Source organism: Oryctolagus cuniculus, chromosome 5 (assembly GCF_964237555.1).
Source record: "Oryctolagus cuniculus chromosome 5, mOryCun1.1, whole genome shotgun sequence".
Taxonomy (NCBI): domain Eukaryota; kingdom Metazoa; phylum Chordata; class Mammalia; order Lagomorpha; family Leporidae; genus Oryctolagus; species Oryctolagus cuniculus.
In genome coordinates this window covers 70,497,577-70,517,003 of record NC_091436.1, presented here as the reverse complement: position 1 = coordinate 70,517,003, position 19,427 = coordinate 70,497,577, and the positions used below count along the sequence as shown (strand labels likewise).

Genomic DNA, 19,427 nt, shown 5'->3' with positions numbered 1-19,427 from the left:
TCTATTGTGTTTTTCATTTGATCTATTGAATTCTTCACTTCAGTCACTATCCCAATTTCCTGTTGTACTAGTTGTTTCGTTTCATTTTGATTCCTCCTTAATATTTCATTTTCATGAGAGAGATTTTCTATCTTGTCCATTAAGGATTTCTGTAGTTCTAGAATTTGTTTTTGAGAACTTCTTAATGTTCTTATCAATTTTTTGAGATCTGCTTCTTGCATTTCTTCTATGTCATCATCCTCATAATCTTGAATTGGGGTGTCTTTTTCATTTGAGGGCGTCATGGTGACTTCCTTGTTTTTATTACCTTGGTTTTTGCGTTTGTTATTTGGCATATTGGAGATATTTGGTTTCTTCACTGTGGTGCTTTTTCTTGTTATACTATGACTCTAGATTAAGTGGACTATCTGTTTTTGATGGAGCCTTAGGGCTTGAGATGGGTGTGGCCTGAGAGCTCTGTTTGGTGTGCCAAAGGTGACACTCCCAGATTAGGCGTGGTAAACCTCTCTCTGTCTCTCTCTCTCTCTTTTTTTTTTGATTCAAAAGGGAAGTTATTCTGCACAGCTGAACGAAGTTGGAGGTAGTTAGCAGGCAAATGATATACCCGCAGGAGCCAGAAATCGGAAGCTCTTTCCCAAGGACCACAGAGGGAATCTGTTCGGCCCTCAGAGTGGGCTCAAATTCTCCTTCAGTCTCCCGCTGGGTTGCCAAAGTTACAGAATTGTAGCGTCTCTGGAGAGTGCTCACGTGACTTTCGTGAGTTCTCTCCCCCACCGTCTCTTTTTTCACAGTCTCAGTTCAGTAGCACCACAAATTTACTAGGTCCTAATCTCCTGTTAATTCGCCCTGCCCAGAGTCAGGTTTTTCTGCTAGGCTCAGGGCCGGTGCAGACCTGAGTTCGCTCTGCTTATGACGTATGTCCAAGATGGCGCCTGCTCTTTGTCTTGCTCGCCCTTGAGAGGTGAGCGGAGAGAGAGAAACCCGTGTCCGTACCAGTCACCTTTTTTTTCTCTCTCTCTCTCTCTTCCAGTTAGCCTGGTGAACTCCCCCCCCTGGGGGGGCCGTTCCCTCTAGTCTCCTCTCTCCACTTGCCTGCCGGTGTCTCGGGCTATTGAGGTTCGGCTCACCTCGCGTTCCAGCGCTGGTGTGTTGAGTCTGCCGCTGGTGTCCCGAACTGTGGGCTCCCATGCTCTCCACGCAGGTCCGCTGTGAATCACACATTCTGGAAGAGTTTCTTCTGCTGTTTCCTCCCCTACTCTTCCTTGAACCTGCAGTATCTCCACTTTTATTAAACTATCTCTCCCCGGACTATCAGTGTGCTCCCTTCCTATTCCACCATCTGGAATTTCATATTTCTTGTTTTTCATTACAAAGTAAGTATTTTTATGATCATAGAAGCAAGAAATGTTTTTGAAAAAATGTGAAAAATTATATGGTCCTTCATGGTACCAAATGTTTTCATATACATTATTATATGTAATTCATTTTGCTTCTTACCATGTCAGACCATACACTTTATAGAAATCATTTATAGAGTTGTGAAAACTGATTCTTCAAAGAAGTTCACATGCAATTTCATACAGCTATCATGTTGTTAGTATCTGTTCTATAACTTAGGTCTTTTAAGTTGAAATCCTTTGCTCATTACGTCCTTCTTTTTTCCATAATTTTTCATGCTTATTATTATTTTAACTATATTAATCATACATACACAGCTTCCTTATATTGATTCCCATGTAGTATAGCCATATTCTCCCTCATTAAGAAACAATAAACAGCTTATGATTATAGAAGTCAGCAGAAAATTATTCAGGAAAGAGTGTTCATTAAATTTGGTGATTTTTTTCCAAAGTAAGTTATTTAGATTTAAACTTACGGAAAGTACAAAGTTAAGTTTCTCAAGAACTATTAGGTGTATTTCATGCCACATACATTAGAATACTCTGGATATTGGATATTATATCTTGCCCATAATATAGCAACGTTAAAGAAGTTAAGAATCTCTAAATTTTACAGTTTCTTGTTTAAATTTTGTATTACCATAATATTTCTTATACTTACATTATAATTTTATACTACAATGATGTTTTATGTTAAGATACGTATGTATATACCTGAGAAATTTAGCTAATTGATTTGGTTAGTTTTCAGTTAAGGGCTGTGCTTGAGGAAATATTTCTCAATGAAAGCCAAGGCAGTTCACCTGGAAAGATATACAGTAACAGAATTTCTATAAAATAATTTCAGAGCATAGCTTAAATATGGTGAATATTTTATTGAAAAATCCACTGATTGGTGATAATATATATGTATAAAAGCATATGGAACACAAAACAGCTAGATGCTTTAACTCTGAACATAGTAGGGCATGAATAATTCTTTGTGATCATGTGTAAATAAATAACTACTTTGCAGTGAATATAGTCATAAGTTTCTGGATAAAACCATGAGGTCTCTGGGCATTTTGAGACTTTTAAATGAGGAGCTAGTCAAAGAGGTTTTAGTTTTCTTTGAGGTGCTTGTTGAAAGTGAACAGTCTTAAGGAACCATGGCATTGAAGTATGTGAGAAATCAGGGAAATAACACCAGATGAGAGAGTTGAACTCTGGATTCCTTGATTGAAAAGGGTATTGGTCTAATAAGAGAAGAGTGCAAATCAGGAAGTATGGTCAGATATAGGATGGAACTCTGTAATAGGGGGACTTGAACACCAAACACAAAAGATAGGATTTAGAATGTGATGAATGTTAAAAAATACTTGACCTGACAAATGCTCTGATGTCTGGGACTTCTGCATTAACATACTATAGCAGTAAAACCAGATAGATTTTGATAAAATACACTTGAAATTGGAGATATGATTAGACTAATAGTGTTAAAATTAAGAAAAAATGGACCCAAATGAGATTCTAAATATACAAAATTTTTTTTTCACTGACTAGATGTAAGGCTGAATCTCCTTTCATAATTTACTTTAAAACTTCTTTTTACTTTTGGTTTTATAAAACAGAAAGAATTTAGAACTAGAAGAACTAGAAGTTTGGTAGTTGTTCATAGTACAGGAGAGGAAACTGAGAAGTAAATTGATTGTCCAGGGTTATGTAGTGATGAAGTGGCAACAACTGGATTTGGTATCAGAAGACCTGTGTTCAGCCTTGGTCCCTGCTGCCATCTGGCAATGTTCTTAATCTCTGGAAAGAGATTTCCTTTTCTGCCATGAGCAAGAGAAGTCATACCTGCTCTACCTTTGTGCAACTCCATATGGCTGATGTGAAAATTAAGATACTTTGCAGGTTACATAGCATTGAGATATGGTAATATACCATAGCCATGTGAACTAAAATTAAGGTCTCCAAGCACTTTTGTCTGTGAATCCTTTCTGCATTTTTTCTGTTTTACTCATGGATACATAACATTTGTTCTCTGAAATTTGATGCATGTCACATTCTTTGTGGAAAGAGAGCTCAGAAAAAATATCCTTATAGACCCAGTGTTCTCACAAGCCTCAATCACAATTGAGAATAATCTCGAAGATTTAGATACTTATATGGGTTTGAGATAGAAGATTGAATGGTCTCTGTGGTTAACCCTTCCAAATATGACTTGGGACCATGTAAATTATGATTTGAAGATTTTTTTTATTTTGGTTCATCAAAATAGAAATTTTTGGGTATTTTAATTGCCCTAGAAATGTTTTTTTGCTATCTTACACAGAATAATGGATATACTCTAAAAAGAAGACAGTCAAGAAGTATGAAATTTCAGGTTTTGAAAGTGCATTGCTATTGTCATAAAGAAGTACATTTCAAGTTGGGAAATAATGACAATCATGTGTGCCAGGTTTGATCAGAGAAATGATGACTATCAACCTGGAGATAACAAATGTCACTAATTAGAAGCAAAACTGACCCCATAGCCTAAGGGAAGTCTTAGAAGGTAGGCAACTATAGTTTTGGTTTTATAAAGAAACTTGTCACTCCCCCTCTTCGTGGAGGAACGACACAGGACCCTGCGTTGTTCTTTCGTCTGCTCGGCCCTTCCCGGGTTTGCTGCTGGTTCTTCCCTGCTGTGTATCCCACTTCCCATGTTGGATCATTCTGTCCTTTTTAATTCTATCAGTTAATATTAGCAGACACTAGTCTTATTTATGTGATCCCTTTGACACTTAATCCTATCATTATGATTGTGGGGAATCCCATAGGAGTCCCAGAAAGAGTCACGGATCACTGCTTACCTGACTAGTAAAAGGAGGTGAACTGTGGAAACTCCATAGTAAAATAGTGAGTTAAAAGTTACCACTAGCCATAAAAGAAAAGTAAAGTGGAATTACTCATAATAAGCCAGGAGCTGATGCAATACCTAACGGTTGTTAGGGAGACACTCCTAATCATACCAAACAGACATCTCTGGTCAGTCAGATAACAGTGTTCTATGGACAATACCCTCCTACCCACACTGATTGGACTGTTCAAAAATAAGTAAGGTGGGAACAGTACTGATTGGATTATTCAACCACCAGCAAGGTGGGAACAGTATTGACTGGAGTGTTCATCCACAAGCAAAGCGGGAACAGTATTGATTGGACAACGAGTCAGAGGATGGCGAGATGGAAGACTGCCAGGAAAATGCAGATAAAAAGGGGAGCCCTTGCACCGCTCTCCATCCTTCAAGGATCATGGCCTGGTGCGTGTAAACCACCGGGAGCGGAAGAAAGAAGAGAGGAGCTGAGAGGAGCTGTCACTGAAGAGTTCTTGACCTGTTCCAGCTGCAGCTTCCTGAGCTGCACCCGTTCCTGACTCATTCCAGCCTCAGCTTCCTGAGTGGCCTTAGCCACATGAGCTGTCCAATTAAATGGAAAGGCATTCAACTTCTCTCATAAATTTTTAGAAAGTCACAAAATCATTAAATATAATAGTATGTGTTCCTTTTGATTTGTCTAAGATTTAAAACAAATATTGATGAATCACTGTATTTGAAGCAAATTTGTTACTAGATTTTTTTTACTTTACAGAAAATAAGGTCTTTATCTTTTTGATGGGCTAATGTTCTTATATATTTAATAATTTTTTATATTTACTGAATATCCAGCTACATCAGTTATCTTATTAAAGGATTTTAGAGTTTATTTTTCTGAACATTTCTAAATAGACTATTAAATGACTTTTAAATAATTGTGAGGAGTCAGATATGTTAATAGGTAGTCAGGGTGGCCCCGAGGAATTTGGAGTGTAAAATATTTGCTTCCTTCCCCCAAAAACATTATCTTTAGCAACAAACAGGCTGCTCTCCTTCCTTCAGAATCTCCTAATTTACCATGAGAATAGCAAGGGAGCTTTTCCTGATCTCACAGCCTTTTGTGAAAACAAGTTACCTATCCCACCCTTCTGGATGGTCTTTTGTTTTATCGTGAGCAGGGAAGACAGGTTGTAAATACGGTCCTTTGGGTTTTGTCCCCACCTAGTAACTGAATGCCAATCTGATTGTCAAGTTTTTTTTTCTTCCCTTGGAAATTGTACTTAAAAACCCAAATGCTAAGGGGCCTTTTGGGTTCTTTCTTCTCTTGGAATCCTCCCTGCATGCTGGTCTGGCTGGAGGTCTTTGACTCTAATAAATCCTTTTGAATATCTCTGCTGTCCACTTGGAAAGTCTTCCATGTGAGACAAAGAACGGAGGTAACAGTAATTTCTCTGCTGCCATTTTTCCATAACATAATGACATACTTCTCTTCTGAATTCCTGTATATGTAACTCATTATTTCCTGTTTTGCCCTTACAGATGACCACATCTTATTTCTTTCATTGGAATTTGTAGAACAATAATTAGGGTGATACTGGTAGGCATTCTGTTCTTGTTTCTGGATTCAATGAAAATATCTCCGTTGTTTCACTGTGAAATGTGATGTTGGCTCTTAGTTGATCATATAGCTTTGTAAATAGCTTTTAATTTTATCAGATAACATTCTGGCAGTAAGATGGCATTTTTCTTCTTGGATTTATTAGTACTATATTACTTATGTCAGACTAATTATGGTAACAATTATATCAGTAAATTTTCTTATGTTGGACCATCTTTACTGGACTTTCCTTCTAGAATGTTATTATTTTCTGTTTTTCACATCTTTTATCCTTCTTTCTTCAACATACTGATTTCACTTTTTTTTTTTTTGGATTTCTACCTAATAGAGGCATTGCTGAATCAAATTTTTAAATTTTAAGGTAATCTTCACTTTGTTTTCAGTAATGTCTCTACTAATTTACATTGCCACCAATAGTGCACAAGGGTTCCCTTTTCTCCATATCCTCTCCAATACTAGATATCTTTTTTTCTTCTTGATAGTTGCTGTTCTAGCAGGTATCAGGTGATATATAGTTGTGATTTAAATTTGCATTTCTCTGATAATTAGTGATGTTGAGGATTATTATCTTTTGCCCACTTAAAATTATTATTTAAATGAAGGAGAAAGAGAAAGGGGAGAAGAAGAGGCAGGGAGGGGAAGAGAGAGAGACCTTATCTGATAGTCCATTCCCCAAATGCCTGCAATGGCTAGTATTAGGCCAGGCTGAAACCAGGAACTGGGAACTCAATCCAGATCTCCCACATGGGCGAAAGGGTTCCTACCACTTGAGCAATCAATATGCTACCTCCCACAGTTTGAATTGTTAGAAAGCTGAAATTAAAAGCAGAGCTGGGATTAAAATCCAATATGGGATACAGACATCTGAACTGGATGCTTCACTGGATACCAAATGTCTGTCCTTGTCTATTCTTAAATTAGGTTTTTGTTTTGTTTTGTTTTGTTTTTTCTTGCTGTTGAGTTGTTTGAGTTCTTATATAGTTTGGATATTAACCCTTTCAATGTGTAGCTTGCAATTATTTTCTCCCATTATGTATGTTGCACTTCACTCTTTTCATTACTCCTTTTGCATTAAGAAGCTTTTTACTTTGCTGTAATCCCATTTGTCTACTTTTGCTTTTGTTGTCTGTGCTTTTGGTATCTATGCAGAAAATCATTGCCTAGATCAATCTCATGGAACTTTTGCTCCATGTTTTATTGTAGCTTTATTAGAGCTTCAGATTTTAAGTGTAAACCTTTAATCCACTTTTAATTACATTTTTATTTTAATAATATATAGAAAACATTTCATAAATTTCATAGATATGATTCCAAGAATACATGATATTTTCCTCACTTCTTTTTCCTTTCTTTCTTTGAACTGATTTTTGTATATGGTAATAGACATAGTTCTACCTTGTTTCTTCACACATGAATATCCTGTCTTACCATATAAATTGAAGAAACTCTCCTTTCCCCCTTGTATATTTTTGGCACCTTTGTTAAAAATCAACTTGTCATAAATGCATGAATTTATTTCTGAAATCCCTATTTTGTTCCACTGGGGTGTGTGTGTGTGTGTGTGTGTTGTTGTTGTTGTTGTCAGTTCTATGCTGTTTTGATTATTTTAGCTTTGAGGTATATTTTGACACCAGTGTGTTATGATGTCTCCTGGCTTTATCTTTTTGCTCAAAATGACTTTGATTATTCAGGATATCTTGTGGGTCCTACACATTTTGGAATTGCTTTTTCTATTTCTTTGAAAAACATTAGAATTTTGAAAGGGGTTGCCTTTGCTGGTTTCTTAACTTTTTCGTGTCCTAATGCCTATAAGATCAGTTTTTAAATTTATTTTTCTCTGACTTTGAAATCATCTGGTCTCATGACTTCAAATACCATCTATGTTATATTTGTTGTCCAGACTCTTTTGCAAATGTCTAATATATTTATTTAGTAGTGTATTTGATGACTCCTCTTAAAAGTTCAAATTATTCTTTTTTTTGACAGATAGAGTTAGACAGTAAGAGAGAGAGACAGAGAGAAATGTCTTCTTTCCATTGGTTCACCCCCCAAATGGCTGCCATGGCCAAAGCTATGCCGATCCGAAGCCAGGAGCCAGATGCTTCTTCCTGGTCTTCCATGCGGGTACAGCCGCCCAAGCACTTGGGCTATCCTCCACTTGGATGGCCCAAATCCTTGGGCCCTGCACCCGCATGGGAGACCAGGAAAAAGCACTTAGCTCCTGGTTTTGGATCAGCACAATGCGCCGGCCGCAGCGCACTGGCCGTGGCGGCCATTGGAGGGTGAACCAACGGAAAAGGAAGACTTTTCTCTCTCTGTCTCTCTCCTCTCTCCCTCTCACTGTCCACTCTGCCTGTCAAAAATTAAAAAAAAAAATTAAAAAAATAAAAAATATAAAACAACCTGCTATCTTTGTCTGTGTAGCCTCTAGTTTTTCTTGTCCTATGTCCTTTTTTTTATAATTTTTTTTTAATAATTTTAGATGATAACCTTCTTCTTCTTCTTTTTTTTTTTTTTACAGGCAGAGTGGATGGTGAAAGAGAGAGACAGAGAGAAAGGTCTTCCTTTTCCATTGGTTCACCCTCCGATGGCCGCCACAGCTGGCACGCTGCAGCCGCTGCACAGCGCTGATCCGAAGGCAGGAGCCAGGTGCTTCTCCTGGTCTCTCATGGGGTGCAGGGCCGAAGCATTTGGGCCATCCTCCACTGCCTTCCCGGGCCACAGTAGAGAGCTGGCCCGGAAGAGGGGCAACCGGGACAGAATCTGGTGCCCCGACCAGGACTAGAACCCCGTGTGCTGGTGCCACTAGGTGGAGGATTAGCCTATTGAGCCGTGGCGCTGGCCTCTTGTCCTATGTCCTATATTAACTTACCCTTCTCTAACTTATTGTGTAACTTACTTTTTTATGATATCAATTACTTATTAAATTTATTCCCCTGCTATAATTTCCATGAAGTAGATATCCTGTTTTGTTTTCTGATATACCACAAGTACTGAATATTGCAATTCACACTGTAAATGCTTAATAAATATTTGTTGAATGAATGAATGAGGTGCAGAATCCTACTTAATCATGCTAGATCCTTCCTTTTATTCATTTCAGGGTAAGATTTATTAACACTGTCTTAGGATTTTCATGTTTGTTAGTGAGACTGCTTTTTAAATATCATTTTTGATGATATATTTTAGTAATGTTTTAGGATTATGATAGCTTTTAAAAAATCAACTACTTTCAAGATTTTTTTAAATATAGAGTTAAGATAGCATAAGAATGATCTGTGTTTTAAAGAGTGACTTCTGCCATAAGACTGAGATCAGCCTTCTTTGGACAACTTTTTGAATTTTGTTCATCTTTTTTTTCTAGAAAATTCTATTTTCAATGTCTTATTTTAATAATAGCATAATATTTGATTATGATTTTAAAATCTCTATCTGTTTCTTGTTGCTGATGTTATGGACAAGCATTATTATTTTCAATAAGCTCATAGCTCACTTTCCCATCAGTACATGGAGGTTCGAAATATAAAGAAAGCTATAACTTCTGTTTCTTTTGTATACAGTTTGTGTCAGTACCCGAATATAGCATTTTCCCAACTGAAAGTATTACAGCATCCAGAAATTAATTTTAATATGTAAAATATTTTATATCAAAACAAAAAAAGTGAGCTTTCATAGCACTTATCGATTTTTAGTGCTTAGAAGTACCCAAGAAATCACATTGGCCAATGATCTGAATCTTATTTGTGTGTGTGTGTGTGTGTGTGTGTATAGAAAACAAGGCTCTGAACAAACGATTTCTTAAACATAACATCTATCTGTTGCAATTAACATAGAAATAGGGGCATGTTGTTTTTAAAGTTGTAGCTGTTTTTTTAATTAAGCTTTCATCAAAATGTTATCTAGATAGAGTGATGATGGTGTCTGATGTGGCATTTTAACAGATGGTTATTTTCTGACATATTTAGAAAAATTACATTCTGCATTTGTTAGAGCAGATAGACATTTCGCAAGATGTTAATGCAGGTTATATTAGAGAAAGACTGGAGAGGTGTGGCTGGGAATTCAACATCAGTCAAAGTTTACCACTCAGATTCCTCAAATAAGTAATCTTTACCACTGCTGGGGACACTTAGGCATTTCTGAAGACATCTTAGCATGGCACAAGGAGGGGTAAATGCTATTGGCCTCTACTGGGTAGGCTGTAGATACTACTAAACATTTTTTTTTGAAGATTTATGTATTTATTTGAAAGGCAGAGTTAGAGGCAGAGGCAGAGAGAGACAGAGGTCTTTGATCCGCTGGTTCACTCCCCAGGTAGCTGCAGTGGCCAGAACTAGGCTGATCTGAAGGTGGGAGCCAGGGAATTTCTTCTGGGTCTTCCACATGGGTGCAGGGGGCCAAGGACTTGGGCCATCTTCTACTGCTTTCTCTGACTATGTAGAAAGCTGGGTAGGAAGTGAAGCAGCTAGGACTTAAACCAGTGCCCATATGGGATGCTGCCACTGTAGGTGGCGGCTTTACCCGCTACTCGACAGTATCAGCCCCTGCTGCTAAACATCTTATAATGCACTGGGTAGTCTCCCACAATAAGAAAAATTATCTGGCCCCAATTTTCAATAATTCTGAGGTTCAGAAGGCCTAAGTTGATGACTCTTAAATTGATTGTACTAGTCTTGTGTTTGTAGTTGCTTATGATCACCTCAAAATGAAACTATATTGCATTTTTAATGTGATATTTGGTAAACTCTGATCTATGAACAGGGGTCCTACTAGGCTTTCTGTGAGTAAAGGTTCAAATATACTTGGGAGACAATGCATACTAACGTGCTGTCTTGCAGATAACATATGAAAATTAGCCTATTAAAGGTTCTGATAAGTTCAGCAGTGAGAATCCTGTTAACTTTGTTTATCTCAGTTATTTTATCTTAATTATACTATGGAGCATTTTAACATACTTTCTTTGAGCATTTCTGAGAAGAGGCTTCAAGAAATGCTATCACTGTGCTTTCCAGTTTTCAAAATCCTTTCCAATTTGCTCACAGTGGAATCTAATAAGCATTCCATAAACTGTAATTCTAAACTAATTATAACATATTCCTTCAAATATTTCTCCTGTTCTAATATAGCCTTTATTGCTAATTTCCTAGAAAAAGCAGTATTTTTCTGTCAATTAATATTATTTTTAAATTTTTCTTATTATAAAAATTATTGGCTGACACTGTGGCACATTAGACTAATCCTCTGCTGGTGGTGCCAGCGCATCATATGGGTACTGGTTTGTGTCCCAGCTGCTCCTCTTCCAATCGAGCTATCTGCCATGGATTGGGAAAGCAGTGGAAGATGGCCCAAGTTCTTGGGCCTTGCACCCACATGGGAAACCTGGAAGAAGCTCCTGGCTCCTGGCTTTGCATTCACTCAGCCATGGCTATTGTAGCCATTTGGGCAGTTGATAGGAGACTTTTCTCTCTATTTCTCCCTCTCTCTGTCTGTAATCTACTTCTAAAATAAATCTTAAAATAAATATTTAAAACATAAATAAACAATTAACACCTTATGTTTTCAGGTTTTTGCCAAAATTTTTAAAAAATTCAATAGTACTATAAATTTTTTATAAACCTAGATTTCTTTCAATTAATATCTAATATTTTAGCATTTTCACTTAATGCTATTACTATATAATGATAATGGAATATGAACATTCAAATCTCAGTTGTATAACTAAAAGGTATTTCTCTACATGTCTGAATGGTATTTCATTGTATGTGTGAAACTTTATTTAAGCAGCCCACTATAATGGATATTTAGTTTTCTTTGATTAATTGTCATAATACTTTAATAAAATACTTTGAATGTGTATTTTTCACATATTTTAATTATTCATTTTGAAAAATTCCTAGACTTCCTGGAGAAGTCTTATAAAGGAAGAACGAGAGTTCTGAGTAGTGAAGAATGAGTAGGTGAAGAAATGAAATTCTCAGTGTTGCCAGCATGTATATGTGTGTGTGTGTGTGTGTGTGTGTGTAGCAATCCAGCAAATGCATATACTTGTGTGTGCATAATATTAACAGAAAAGAAGGGAAGGACATTAAGTATATGTGGTGAAGTAGTAAGAGAAGAGTTTGGAGAAATAGAGAAGACAAAGTCAAATGGCTCTATGAGTGAGGCTAAGACTTTTAGGCATCATCCTTATAATACTAGGAGTATGGGAGATGAATTGAGGCAAAGGATGCTGGGAGGCTATGTTTACAGGTCCTTTGCACACCCACAGTACCAAGCACAATGATAGCCCAGAATCTTTGTGTGTTTGTGGTTGTGTATGTTTCTTACGAATAATCACTTTGTAACTGAGGTTTGTTTTTTTTTTTTTTTTTTTTTTGACAGGCAGAGTGGACAGTGAGAGAGAGAGACAGAGAGAAAGGTCTTCCTTTGCCGTTGGTTCACCCTCCAATGGCCGCCGCGGCCGGCGCGCTGCGGCCGGCGCACTGCGCTGATCCGATGGCAGGAGCCAGGATCCAGGTGCTTTTTCCTGGTCTCCCATGGGGTGCAGGGCCCAAGCACCTGGGCCATCCTCCACTGCACTCCCTGGCCACAGCAGAGAGCTGGCCTGGAAGAGGGGCAACTGGGACAGAATCCGGCGCCCCGACCGGGACTAGAACCCGGTGTGCCGGCGCCACAAGGTGGAGGATTAGCCTATTGAGCCACGGCGCCGGCCCTGTAACTGAGTTTTTAAGGACAATTGGAACTGCCATTTAATTTCCTTGATTCAAAGGATGATTATATTCACAGTTATATTCCTAATACAGGTATTAAAAAAATGATAACAGAGAATGAAGCAAATTATTTAGTGAAAATGTATCTGAAGTGGAGGAAATTTTTATGGTTTTTACACTCCTATTTGACTTTAGTACGTTTATGATGCATTCATAACCTGCTACTTCTACCTCAAGCTCATTTCATGAGGTTGCGATCTATAAGGTTGGTTTATTTAGTCACTGGAGATGTCTTGGGAGACTTTTTATTTGATTATACACAGGAAAATTGATGAAAGAGTTAGGTAGACAAAAAAGAACTTTCTTAAAGAAATTATTTTTGTCGGGAAAAAAAATCACTTTCATTCTAAGAGAAAAGAAAGTTTTCTTTATGACATGATTTAATTTTTAAGAATTTAATCATAGTTTTAATATAAAACTTGGGATATGAAAACATATCAGTAAGAACAATAGATACCATTGAAATCATTATTTAACAATCAGGCTTAAATAATTTTATTTATTACTTTACGCAAATAGCTCTTTATTTTTTTGGTACATGCAAATTGCAATGCTGATGGCAACCTTTTGCACTTTGCTGGCTGGCTTTACCTACTTACAGAGTCATTTACTACACTGATAAAGAATAATTAATAACTGGAACTACTCTGGAGGAAAAATGCTTTAAATTCAAATTCCGTATTATAATTTCAAGCAAATTTCAAGCTTCCTTCAAAGAACCTTATTAAAAGCCTTAAGCAATCTTGTCATCCCCATGAGGTTGATACTTCTCACTTTCTGGATGAGAAACTGAAGTAAAATGATTTGCTCAAAGTCCAGTGAAATGGATATATGAGACCTGGTATTGAGAAAAGGTATTATACCTTAGAAAGGCTTTTAGGGTCTTACTCAGGCTACTGGTCCAGACCTACCCTCTCTCTTCCTGCACGGATGCGGTGACATCCATAGTACACAGATGGATTCTCTGGCCAAGCAAGTGAATTTCACAGGAGCTGTTTTTTGGGGATCAATCTCAAGACTATTTCAAGTAATCTGATATTCTGACAACTTCTAAATGACTGATGACTCTGCATGCTTGGGAGAGATTGTGATGTATCTCCCATTTGTCACATAATGTTTGGGGAGACACTGGATGCTATCTCAAGTTTAACTATAATTATATACTTAAAAACCAGGGATTGGTACATTACATAGGGATTACAAAGGAAGAAATCTTGTAATTAGCTACTGGCATTTAAACATTAAATACATTCAATGATTGATATTTCTCTAAAGAACTAAGGTAGTTTACTAATTAGTATGCATTTTAATTTATTGGTAAATTTTAGTAAAATATAATTTCCATTGCATCCATTAATTCTGATACTTTTAGAATTTATTAATCTTGTATTTCTTGTCTCCCCCAAGGTCTCATGAAGAAAGTTTCTTTTTTTCTGAGTATTTTGGAAATATTATTGTATATGGAGAAAAATGGAGGAAAATGAACCATTTAATGCTCAGTTATATTAATAATAATTACCAGCAGAGTCTAACCTGGCAACTCTGACAGTAGCAGATTTCAGTGAGAATCTATGTCTTCGATGAAATGTACAAGTCTACCTCTCATACCTGTTAATGATCTTTGCATGACTAATACACAGTGACATTTAAGGAGCACTCATCTAAAACCATTCATATTCATTTTGAAAATATTCATCTGTGGCATATTCATCAGCAAGAAATGCAACCAAAAATCATTATCTCCTTTTACATTGTTGTTCACAGAATGTTACATGGATTTGTGCTTTCTGATCACACTTTGCTTTCATGACCAGTACAATATGATTTGGTGTAGATTAAGGAGTTTAAAATATAACCAAAGACATTATTATAAGTGCAATCTGTAGATTAATGAGGAACTTTTGGGAGGTCTATAAAATATACCTACCCTACCCCAGCAAAATGCATTACAATGGAAAACAGCTTGAGGAGGACATTTAGAAAAGTGATTAGAATAATAATAACATGTAATAATCACATAATGAAGGTCCTCAAATGAGAGGAGTCTGGGTAGCTAATTTGGATAGCCTATGATACCATTTATACGGAATGATTGAAAATGTCCAAAGTATTTGTGAGTTAATATGGCAGCACTGTACTGGTCTTATTTGACTAGTTAGTTGAAGACAGTGCATTTGGAAATATTTTGTAGGTGAAATTATTCCATTTGAATTAATTGATTTCACTAATAGTGGTTTTCCATTTAATGTTTCTAAGTGTAAGTATTCGGTAGAATTTGTTCTTTCTCTTGATTTATGTGAACATATGCAAATATAATATCTTTGTCTACCTACCTGATTCTATTTTGAGCTATTCATCCTGAACTCTAGGATTACACAGAGGAGAGTAAGTACTCAAGTAGAGCTTTGTTTTCACCTCCTGAGGAAGATATTTTCAGCATCTCCATCAGATGTGACCAGCTTGCTTTTGATAGGTAGGAAGTCATTACTTCCTAAAAAAAAAAAAAAATGTAGTTAATTAAGTGATGCAGTGTTCTTCTATATATTTAGTTTAACTTTATGATTTCTTTCTCCTGGTTCCAAGAGAATTTAGGGAAAATACCTCCTCCTTTATGTCATTTCTATTCAATATATATCTCAATTTTTGAACTGTGGTACTATTTTTTAGAAAAATTATCCTCTTTTTTCATTGAATGTCTTAATCCTAGTGCTTTCCACTGTGTGTGGGACATCTTGGGAAATCAACAAGTATTTGTTGAGCAGATAAATATGCTTGACTGTAGCTACAGATCATAATTGTATGACTAGCTTCTTGCCTCTGGCAGGGTCTGGACTGAATACAACTTCTGCATAAAGCTGTGTGACCTGTGCAAACAATTACTCTGGACCAGAAACTTATTTTGCCTGTCAGGTTTTCAACAACTTATTCTGTGTCATTTATAGTATGATGGAATCTATAGAGAAAGTTTAAATGCCAGCTTTCCAGAGATGCCAGCTTCTAGCCTAGCTTCAGGCTTTCCAAGAGTTTGATATTCTACAGACATATATTCAGGACCAATGAACCAGTTAAGAAAGACTGTTGAAATGTCAAAAGACATTCCCAATATTCACCATACATTTTTGTGTTTATATGTACATATTTTAAAATTATGAGTCTTTGAGTATCTATCACACTCTTAAAAAACTTTCCATTTATTAATTGCTAGAACTATATCAAAGCATATGAAAAATGATCAGGATTTTTATGAATTTTTTCCAGACACCAAGACAATATCTAATAATTTGCCCTTCTTGTAGAGTGCCATGTTTCAGAGAATATCTGTAGGAGGATGTGCTGATCAGTAAGTAGTTGTAGTCAAGAAAGCAGAGTCAGGATGGCTTAAAACATAGAACCAGACTGAGTTTCTAAAACTCTATGTATATGCCTTTTTATGATTGAAACAAACAGTAAAAAAAAAAAGTGGGTGAGAATGTTGAAAGAGAATGAGCATATATACAGGGTGAGAAAATAGACAATATTTAGCTGAAACCTTAAGTAAATTTTTTTAATTGCAGAAAGGGGAAGACATGGGGTCAAAACTGAAAAGCAATTTCAAGTGTAATAGTTAAAACCAGGAACTTAGTGGTGTGACCAGGGAAAGATGCAGCTGGGAGGAGGGGAAATGACTAGGGAGGAAGTAAAACTGGCCACAGATGTGAGTACTTAGGGAATTCAATACTTGTTGATTTGCTGTTTGAAAAGACAGTGGATTCATAGGTTAAGCAATCAGTGTTAAAGTTCAAATTCATGGAAGAAAGACAAAGATGGAGAGAAAAAATAGTCTGGAACAGTGGTTCTTAATTTTGGCTGCATATTGTAATAACTGGGGTAGCTCTAACAAGTATGGAAGCCTGAGTTCCACACCCACAGAACCTAATTTAATTGGCTGGTGTGTGGCTACTGTATTGAGCTTCAGGATATGTCCAGCTGATTCTAATGTGCAGCAAAGATTGAAAACCACTACTCCAGAATTAGAGCTAGCCAATGCTGTTTTAGGAAAATAGATGAAGTATATTAGTTAAAACTCTGCATCTTGTCAGGGTCTAAACATACTACAATGAAGAAAGTGAGAACTTAATAGGAAGTAAATAGAAGATTAAGATCATTTCTTTTTTAAAAAAAGATTTACTTTCTTTATTTGAAAGGCTGAGTGACAGAAAGTGAGAGAGAGAAAGATTTTCCATTCACTGGTTCACTCTCCAAATGGCTGCAATGGCAGGGCCTGGGCCAGGATGAAGCCAGGATCCTGGAACTCCATCTGGGTCTCCAAGTGGGTGGAAAGGACCCAAACATTGGGCTATCTTTGGCCTTGCCTTGCACATTAGCAGGGAGCTGAATCAGAAGCAGGGCAGCAAGGATTTGAAGCAGTGCTCTGACATGGGATTCCAGTGTCACATGTGGCAGTTTAACCTGCTGCACCACAACACTGGCCTTTTTATACAGAAGGGAAAGAAGAATGGAATAGGTAAGGAGAGCTGAAAGTAGAGTCATTAGGGGCTGGCACTGTGGCACAGCAGGTAAAGCCACCACCCTACAGTGCCAGCATCCCATGTGGGCACCGGTTTGAGTCCCGGCTGCTGCACTTCTGATCCAGCTCTCTACTATGGCCTGAGAAACCAATGGAAGATGGCCCAAGGATGCCTGCACCCTGGTGGGAGACTTGGAAGAGACTCCTGGCTTTTGATTGGTGCAGCTATGGCTGTTGCGGCCATCTGGGGAGTGAACCAGCAGATGGAAGTCTCTCTCTCTCTCTCTCTGCCTCTGTAACTCTGCCTTTAAAATAAATAAATAAATATTTTAAAAAAGAAAGTAGAGTCATTCTTCAAAACTCAGGTAATACTAACTTATTCACCCATTTGATATCTATTTACTGAGAATTTACTGTCACTGACTGGAGCTTGATATTATATGGATATAGCTATAAGCAAAGAAGGCACTGTTGCTGATTTAATGGAACTAAAATTTTAGTGAAAGAGATAGTGAGAGAGATGGGAGTAAGGAAAGGAGATGAGAAGAGGAGATAATGGAAAAGTATAGAAATATGTCTTGAAATTATGAATGTGGAAAACGTATATAGAGCCAAAAACAGACAAGAAATGGCATTTTGCCATTTGCCTCAGTTCCCCCCCATGTTTGTTTTTGTTGTTTTGTTTTCCTGCCTCATCCGATTTGGGGGTTCAATAGGACACAGAGAAAAGGGAAGGGAAATGGACATTTGTGTGGTTTCTGCACGGCCAAGCGCCAAGGGGACCGCCGCCTCTGCCACATTTAATCCTCATTCCTTGGTGTTCACAGATGCCCGAGCCCACAGAGGTTAACTGACTGCCTTTCCCTTGGCTAACTCTCCCTGGAGGCCCAGACGCCTTTGCTCCCCATGGGCAGCTGCCAAGCAGGGCACAACCTGCATCTCTGTCTCGTCCACCACCCGCCTCTGGTCTGTGCCACTCTGATCCTGCTGCTCTTGGGCCTCTCCGGCCTGGGCCTCGGTGGCTTCCTCCTCACCCACAGGAGTGGCCTGTGCAGCCCTAACATCCCAGAGGACTAGGTCTCTTTCTTGAGGTCTTTTGGCCAGCTGACCCTATGCCCTGTGAATGGGACGGTCATGGGGACACAGCAGGGGGCTCACGCGGTAGGCTTAGTGACCACGCTGAACTTCGGGGATGGTGCAGACAAGAACAAGACCCAGACCTTCCAAGCCAGCATCCCAGGTCGGCAGCCGGGATTGCAAGGGTCTTCTGCAGAGGAGCCCATCCTCATCACAGCCAGGGTGACCTCGGAAAGGAAGCCAGGAGCCTGCCTGTATTTTAATGCTGTTCCAGGGATCCTGCCCTCCAGCCAGCTACCCCTCTTCTGCCTCGAGGAGGGAGCAGGCAATGCCACCCTGAGCCCTAGGATGGGTGAGGAGTGTGTCCGGATCTGGAGCCACGAAGGCCTGGTGCTCACCAAGCTGCTCACCTCGGAGGAGCTGGCTCTGTGTGGCTCCAGGCTGCTGATCTTGGGCTCCTTCCTGCTTCTCTTCTGTGGCCTTCTCAGCTGTGTCACTGCTGTGTGCTTCCACTCACACCGGGAGTCGCACTGGTCCAGAACCCGCCTGTGAGGGCGCTGGCCTACTTCCTGCCCTGTTCTCAGGTGTAAACCAACTTCTTGGGTCTTATTTCTGGGTTGGAAGATGTCACAGAAGGTGAGGAGCTGGAGTGTGTGTGGGGGTAAAAAAAGGTTTTTTTGCCTAAAAAAATGAAATGTTACATTGTAGCCCATAAGTGTGTATAATTATTGTTAATAGTAGATCTTTTTTAAGATTTCATTTATTTATTTGAGGGGCAGAGTTACAGACAGAGAGCAGGAGAGACAAATAGAAAGGCTTTCCATCCTTTGGTTCATTGTGGTTCTGACCACAATGGCCAGAGCTGGGCTGATCCAAAACCATGAACTAGGAGCTTCTTCTGGGTCTCCCACAAGGGTGCAGGGGCCCAAGGACTTGGTCCATCTTCCATTGATTTCCTAGGTCATAAGCAGAGAGCAAGATGAGAAGAAGAGCAGCGGGGACAAGAATTGGTGCCCAAATGGGATGCCAGTGCCTCAGGAGGAGACAGCCTGCTATGCCATGGTGCCAGCTCCTAAAAAATATTCTAAAAGATGAGAAATGGCCATTTTCAGGGAGCTTTATGCCTAAGAAACCATTATGAAGTAAACACGTTTATGACTGTTTGAGACATAATTCATTCTGGAGTCCCCACATATCAAAAGACAAGAAGTAGGCTCAC

General features: G+C 38.3%; 1 long non-coding RNA gene and 1 pseudogene across 1 annotated transcript in view; both read left to right on the top strand.

The window, feature by feature from the left end:
* Positions 1 to 8,847, top strand: part of LOC138849737 (uncharacterized) — a 37,825-nt gene extending 28,978 nt beyond the window's left edge. Inside the window, exon 3 of the long non-coding RNA XR_011388868.1 lies at positions 8,376 to 8,847. This is a non-coding gene — a long non-coding RNA (uncharacterized lncRNA). The remainder of the gene's footprint in view (positions 1 to 8,375) is intronic.
* A 9,066-nt stretch (positions 8,848 to 17,913) lies between these two features.
* Positions 17,914 to 18,895, top strand: LOC100351417 (insulin-like growth factor-binding protein 3 receptor pseudogene; annotated as a pseudogene).
* The last annotated feature ends 532 nt before the right edge of the window (positions 18,896 to 19,427 follow it).